Below are 7,012 nucleotides of genomic sequence, written 5' to 3' on the forward strand. Positions count from 1 at the left end.
GGGGGAGCGCGTGTGCATGTGTGTGTGTATCTGTGTCTCGCTGTGTGTGTGTGTGTGTGTGTGTGTGTGTGTGTGTGTGTGTGAGGAGGGAGGCCAGGCGAGAGAGCTGTGAGTCAGACCTTCCCCGCTGAGATGGGGGAGCTTCCCCGCACTCCGCCCAGCTCTGGGTGAGGGCGGGGCGCCGGCGCGCTCCCAGACTGTGGGAAGAAGGTCGGAGCGCGGCAGCGTGTGTTTGCGTTTCCTGGGTGACGGACACGGAGAGGCCATCTTCCGTGACAGATGTAGGAATGTTTCTGCGAACGAGGCGGAAAGCAGGGGTGCGGGGGCCGCCTGGGGCCACCTGCCAGGGTCTGGGAGGCAGTTGGGAAGAAGAACCAGACCCAGGGCTGCCCACCTTGCCTGCCCCCCCAGCCCTGCAGAGTGGGCGAGGAGAGTGGCCCGGGGTTCATCTGGGAGGGCGGCGGGAGCCAGGACGCTGGGAGTCTTTCCCTGGCAGCCTGGTGTGGGGCAGGGGTTTAGGCAAGAAAAGGAGTGTCCGTCTTCCCAGGGTCCCTCCCCATTGCTCAGTCTGGCTGAGGAGGGCCTCAGGCACCCCCCTTTCTTTTCTGAGTCCTGGTATATTATTGAGCCCCGGAATAGTTAATGATGGCAGGAGATGACCCAAATGGAGAAATCGAGGCAGCTGTGGGATATGACTTGCCCAGATCTCAGTGAGGGGGCTGTGTGGTCACACCACCCCCAGGGCTCCTGACCCAGAATGGGAGCTCTGCCCACGCACCTGCCGTCCTCACCTGGTCCTGTCACTCCATGTTCGTCGCCGGCTCCCCAGAACCTGCAGCCCCTCCCTGGTTTGGACCCCTGCTCTGACTCTTCTGCTCTGTCTGCTCAGACACCCCATGCTCGCAGGTGCAGAGCAAGTGAGGCCCGGATTCACGAGGGTGACGTCACTGTGGTCAGGCTGATGGTGACTAGTGACTGCTGGCCGCTGGTCTGAATGGCTCCCACCCAGAAGTCGCGGGGAGGCTATGGAGGAGAGCGGTGGGTGTCCCAGGGGTGTGGCATCCTGGGCCTGTGTCTGTGAGGGACTGTCCCACCTTCCCACGATGTCCTGGTGAATTCTGGAGAAGGTCTTGCTGGGCCTGGGAAGGAGAGGGACCACAAGGGAGGGCGCTTGCGAGGAAGAAAGGACTCGTCCCGGTGGGGACTTGCCCGTGTTCCAGGCTAGCACGGATGCGCACCCCGAACTCCTGCCCTGACCCTGGGAGCTCCAGGCTGGGGTCCAAAGTCCCATTCTTAGGTTTGGCTTTGAGACGTCTCCCCTGTCCCTCCTCCTTGTCTCCCCCTTGAGGATCAGGAGAGGAGGGGTGTGCCTGAGTCACCCTGTGACTCACTGGAGGGCATTGCCAGGGCCTGCAGTGTATGTGTGTGTGTGTGCGCAAGCTCATGTGTGCACTTGAGCACGTGTGCATCGGTGCATGACCTTGGGCAAGCGTGCACAGGCAAGCATTCATATGTGTGACTGTGTACGTGTGTTAGAGGGAGGAGGTTAAGCAGGGGCAGGGCAGGGGAGGGAAGAGCCTTGGGTTCCTTTCTCACTTTCAGAACAGAGGAACTTACTGAGGCTGTACCCCCCACTGAAGGGGCCCTCGGTCCCTGAGGGGACAGGGCACCTCCCACATCCAATCTTCTCAAATGCTCAAAGGATAGCAAATTTTATTAGAGTGTAGTTTTTTAAAAATTTTAATGTATTTCTCCTAGGAGAGAGAGACAGAGAGACAGGCACCCCAACTGGGTCTACATGCCATGCCCACCCCAGTCTCAGCCAACCCGGGTTGTGGGCATGTACTCCTGGCTCCTGGAATACGGATTCCAACCCAGCAGGTCTGGCGTGGGACCTGAGACCCTGCTGCCTTCTTCGACTTTTTCTTCTGTCCTTCTTCTTCTTCCTCTTCTTCTCTTCTTCATCTCTTCGTCTTCTTTTAGTTTTTGTTGTAGGGTGCCTGTGCTTGCCAGAGACAGAGAGAAACTGAGAAATCACCCCATGGAGGATGACCGCACCGCAATCCCTTCTCCTCCATTCTCTCGGGATTTGGGGTATGCACTCACACTCACCTCGTGTGATTTTCAAGTTGCCAGGTCTGGGACCCAGACTCCTCAGCTGGCCATGTGAGACCCAGCTACCTTAATCTCTGTGCCACCTGCTGGCCCCAAGACCTTGCATTTGAATGAGTTCCCAGGTGTGGCCCCTCTGCTATCCAGGAGCCACTCTTTGAGAAGTGAGAGGGAAGAGAGTGTGGAGGAGAAGGCCCTGGGTCCACCAGCAGTACTGCTCTGAGCCAGAGTAAGTCTGCTGGAAGGCCCTGGACCAGAGCCAAAAGGGGGGCTGCCCAGCCCCACCTGTGGTCCAGGGGCTGGCCCAGGAGCCACTGAGCAGCCAGAGTGGTCAGAGAAACCGGCTGCTGTATGGCTGGCCCTGTGGCCAGCAGGGCCAGTGACTTGGAAACGTGTTCTCCACATGTTCCCTGGAGACCTACACTGTGCACCTGATGGTCTTGAATTTGTGGGGAGTCGCAGACCTTGTCCTTGGGGAGCTGAAGCCGGGTATGTGGGAAGGGACCCTTGACCCACCCAGCTCCCATTTTACAGATGGAGAAACTGAGGCCACAAAGGGGAGGACACTGTCTCAAAGCCTCTCGGTAACTGGCAGGGCCAGGACTGGAACCCTGGTCCTCTTGCTGTTCAGGAGGATTCATTTCTCCACTAGTACATAAGAACACAAGGGAGGAACGGCCCTGGCAGGGGAGGCTGGGGGCAAATCAGCAGGGAACTGGCAACTCTGGGCCTCATCAGGGCCCAGAGAGACGGCAAACATCTGTTTTTTGTTTGTTTGTTTGTTTGTTTTTAAAAGATTTTTGCCACAGGGCATGTATGCTCGCCAGAGAGACAGAGACAGAGAGACAGAAAGTGAGAAGCCACCTCCCAGGAGAGATGGCCACGCCGTAATTCCCTCTCCTCCATTCTTCTCTTGGGACTCTAGGTGCACACACACGCCCAGCATGAGTTTAAAACCAGCAGGTCCGGAACCCGAAACATAGTTGGCTACATGAGAGTCCAGCGACATAACCATTACTCCATCCACTGGTCCCCAAAACATCTATTTTTTGGAGGCTTTTGGTTATAGAAAAAAAATAACGGAATACCCAAGGACAGTTAGCAAAGTTTACAAAGGTTAGCTGCATTTCATATTGATCAAACTAACACTTCCGATGCGGCGTCCCATGCCACAATTCCTATTCAGAAAAAACCATAAAAGTCAAATGAGGTCTCCCCCAAATGTGGGGCCCAAGCCCAAGTCCTCCAGCCCCTAGGTGGTGACAGCGGCCCTGTAGGTGATCAGGAAGCTCAGCCAGCTGCGGCTGAAGGAGGGAGGCGGGAGGGCCGCCTGGGAGGATGGAGCAGGTCTCAGTGTGCACGGTGCAAATGCGAGCTCCACGCAAGCCTGTCAGTCTGTCTGCTGTATCCCCTGCCTTTCCCTCAGGGCTGGGTCAGCGCCTGGTGCACCGCAGGCCCCCAGCATGTGTGGCTGGGTGACTGACAACTGTCCTAGATGCTGAGGACCTGAGCCAGGTCGCTGGCCTTGGGGTTGGAGAGAGGGTGCGAGGCAGATCATTTCTCCCTGGTGTAGCGTGAGGCTCCCCTCTCCTCCAGCCTGACAAGGTGGAGCTGGGAGGAGAGCCAGTGCCTGGGTTCTGAGCTCGCTGTGTGATTGGACAAGTCACTCTCCTCGCCAGAGGGTTGGTGTCCTTGTCTATAGAATGGGACACCGCCACGTCACACTGGCACCTCCGAGGTCTCAGGGCTGCTGTCCTCGCTAGCTCTCAGATCCAGAGGAAAGGTTAGGAAAAGGGAAGTTCTGCATGTTGGGGTGGGGTGTGAAGACGAAGGGGCAGTTTGTGCCATAGAGTGCCAGCGCCTCGCAGACGTGGGGGTGCTTGGCGGCACCGTGACAGAGTGCTCAGCCGTCTTCACGTTCCGCCTGGTTCCCTTGCTCTTCCCTCTCCTCTGCATCAGTATCGAATGGGGTTCTTACGGTTTCAGTCTGGCAGCCCAAGTTTTATCTTGAGATTTTCCATCTAGGTCATTGTGCCGTCCCGCACCCATGGGCAATCGTACATGGTCAGTTTCAAACCATCCTGCAACCCGGCCTCGGGGTTTTAACTGGCCTCTCCCGGCCAGCCTCATTCTTCGCCTCAGCACGAGGATTATGGGCAGGGCCGTCACAAGTCGCGGAATGGCCTGAGTTAACACACAGGGTCCCGTCTTCACTTAGATGGCCCAGCTAGCTGGTCTGGACAAGCTCGAACGCTTGATGCGTCTCCGTGACTATCTCCTAGAGAAGCCACCCTGGCCCCTGGGGACTGAGGTGCTCTTCCCAGTGCTCCCGATGGATCTGTGTCTCCACCCGGGGCTCATGCCAGGCCCGCCGGTTCACATCCTCAGCAGCACCAGTTCCCTTGTCAACATTTGTCTGCCTTTAGTGTCTGCCTCCTATTCTCGAAGTTTCCTCAAAGACGATGGGGGGGCCAGCTCTGTGGCGCAGTGGTAACGTGCGGCTCAAGAGAACCTGGACCCCACAGAGCAACCGTGGTTCCAACCCCCGACCTTGTCGGCTTGCAATGTGCTGACCAGGCCAGAATGATGTCCGCGAGTGTCTGAGATCTGGCCGGTGGGAGGGCTGCAGGGAAGGGTTGGTAGTATGAGCAGGCCTGCGGAGGGTGTCAGCGTTCTCTCCCTCCCTCCCTCTCTCTCCCTCATGCACATGTGCTGTATCATGGATAAAGAACAAACCAAAAAGGGAACGAGATGATGGCGGCGTTTCCTGGCTTCCCAAGTGGGTCCCACTCAGTGGAAACTTGGTCTCCAGAAGCTGGACATCAAGCACAGCTTCTGTGGAGTTGGGGAACCAAGGGAAGAAAGATGGGAGGTGATGGTGGCTAAAAAAGTCTTTTAAGCTGGGGCCAGCGAGTGGCATGGTGGTTAAGGCTCTAGTCTCCTACATGGCTGACCATGGTTTGAGTCCTGGACCTGGTGGCTTACTTTTTCACTTTTCCTCTCTCTCTTTCTCTGTGTCTCTCTCTGGTGAGTGCATGTGCCCTGCAGCAAATTAAAAATAAATAAATAATTCTTTTAAGTTTGTTTATTTATTCCATACGTGACAGAGAGAGTCAGCATCCCCATCAGGGTCTTGGTGCCATGATCCAGCCCCCGCCCTAGCCAACCATGGATCCTGGGCATACCTCTGGTGACTCAGGAAGGTCTCTGGACCTGAACTAGGAATCTTAGCGTGTGAGTCAGCTTTCAGAGTGCTGCATTTTGCTGCTGCCCCACCATCTTGCCTCCACTTTCTTTCTTTCTTTTTTTTTTTAAATAATTACGTATTTAATTTTATTTATTATTAAGTTTGTCATACGGCATGAGTGCTCATCAGAGAGAGGGAGAAAGAGAAAAGGCAAGCTGCCGTGTCTGAGACTTGAACCATGGTTAGCCGTGTGGAGTCCAGTGCCTTAACCATCATTACACTTGCTGGCCCCTGGCCCCTAATCTTTTAGAATTAAACTTTTATTTTGAGATAATTACAGATTTACGTACAATCATGAGAAATAACGCAGAGCGATCCGGGGCACCCTCTACCCGTGTCCCCCAGTGGCCGTGCCCTGCAGAACCACCAGGATATTGACAGTGGTTCAGCCAGGAGCCAGAACATTCCAGCACCACGAGGAGCCATCCTGCTCCCTTCCGTAGCCATGTCCACTTCCCTCAGTCCCTGCCCCCTCCGTAGCCCTTGGCGACCACCACTCTGTTCTCTTTCTGCGGTTTCGTCACTTCAAGAGCGTTGTATAGAGGCAATCGGACGGTAAGTAACCTTTGGGGATGGGCTTTTTTTCACTCAGCATAATTCTCTGGAAAGTCGTCCAGGCTGTTGTGTGTCTCCATAGTTCAATCCTTTTTATTTTATTTAGTTTTCCGTAGCATGGATGCCTCCGTTTGTGTAACTGTACACTTGTCGAAGGACATCTGGACTGTTTCCAGGTTTTGGTTCTTACGAGTCAAGCTGCTATAAACATTCCTGTGCAGGTTTCTGTGTGAACATAAGTTTGCATTTCTCTGGGATAAATGCCCAGGAGTGCAATGGCTGGATTGTGTGCTTGCATGTTTAAGTTTTAGAGAAGCTGCCAAACCGTTTTCTAGCCTGGCTGTACCATTTCACGTTTCCACCAGCGACGTATGCGTGATCGTCTCTCTGCATCTCTGCCAACATTTGGTGTCGCTGTTTTGATTTCAGCCCTCCTGGGAGGTGTGTAACGATATTTCATTGTGGTTTTAATTTGCATTTCACTAATGATTAGTAATGTCGAACATATTTTCATGTGCTTATCTGCCATCTGCATATCCTCTTTGCTGAAAAATTTCTTCATGTCTTTTGCCCATTTTCTAATGGAAGTTTTCTTCTGTTGAGTTTTAAGAATTCTTTATATCTTTTAGATTCATGTTCTTTATCAGATAAGTGGTTTGCAAATATTTTCTTCCAGTCTGTAATTTGCCTTTTCCCCCTCTTTTTTTTTTTTTTCCTCACTAGAGAGAGAAAGCAAGAAAGCACCCTTCTTGGGGCATGGTCTTGCAGCAATCCCTTCTCCTCCATTTCTCCCTCCTTTCAGGATTTGGAGCATGCACACACATATGCCTGGCATAATTCCGGGGCATGTGGGATCCAGCCACCTTAGTCACCACGCCATGGGTTGGTCCCTTTTCACTCTCTTAACAGAGTCTTTCACAAAGCAGAAGTTTTTTTTTTTTTGGAGAGATTTTCACTGTAGGGCGCGTGCGCTCGCCAGACAGACAGAGAGAGACATAGAGACAGAAAGCGAGAAATCACCCCCCAGGGGGGATGGTCACGCCGCAATCCCTTCTCCTCCATTCTCCTCTCGGGATCTTGGGCACGCACGCACACGCG

This window comes from Tupaia chinensis, unplaced genomic scaffold (genome assembly GCF_000334495.1).
Source record: "Tupaia chinensis unplaced genomic scaffold, TupChi_1.0 Scaffold000294_5, whole genome shotgun sequence".
Lineage (NCBI taxonomy): Eukaryota > Metazoa > Chordata > Mammalia > Scandentia > Tupaiidae > Tupaia > Tupaia belangeri.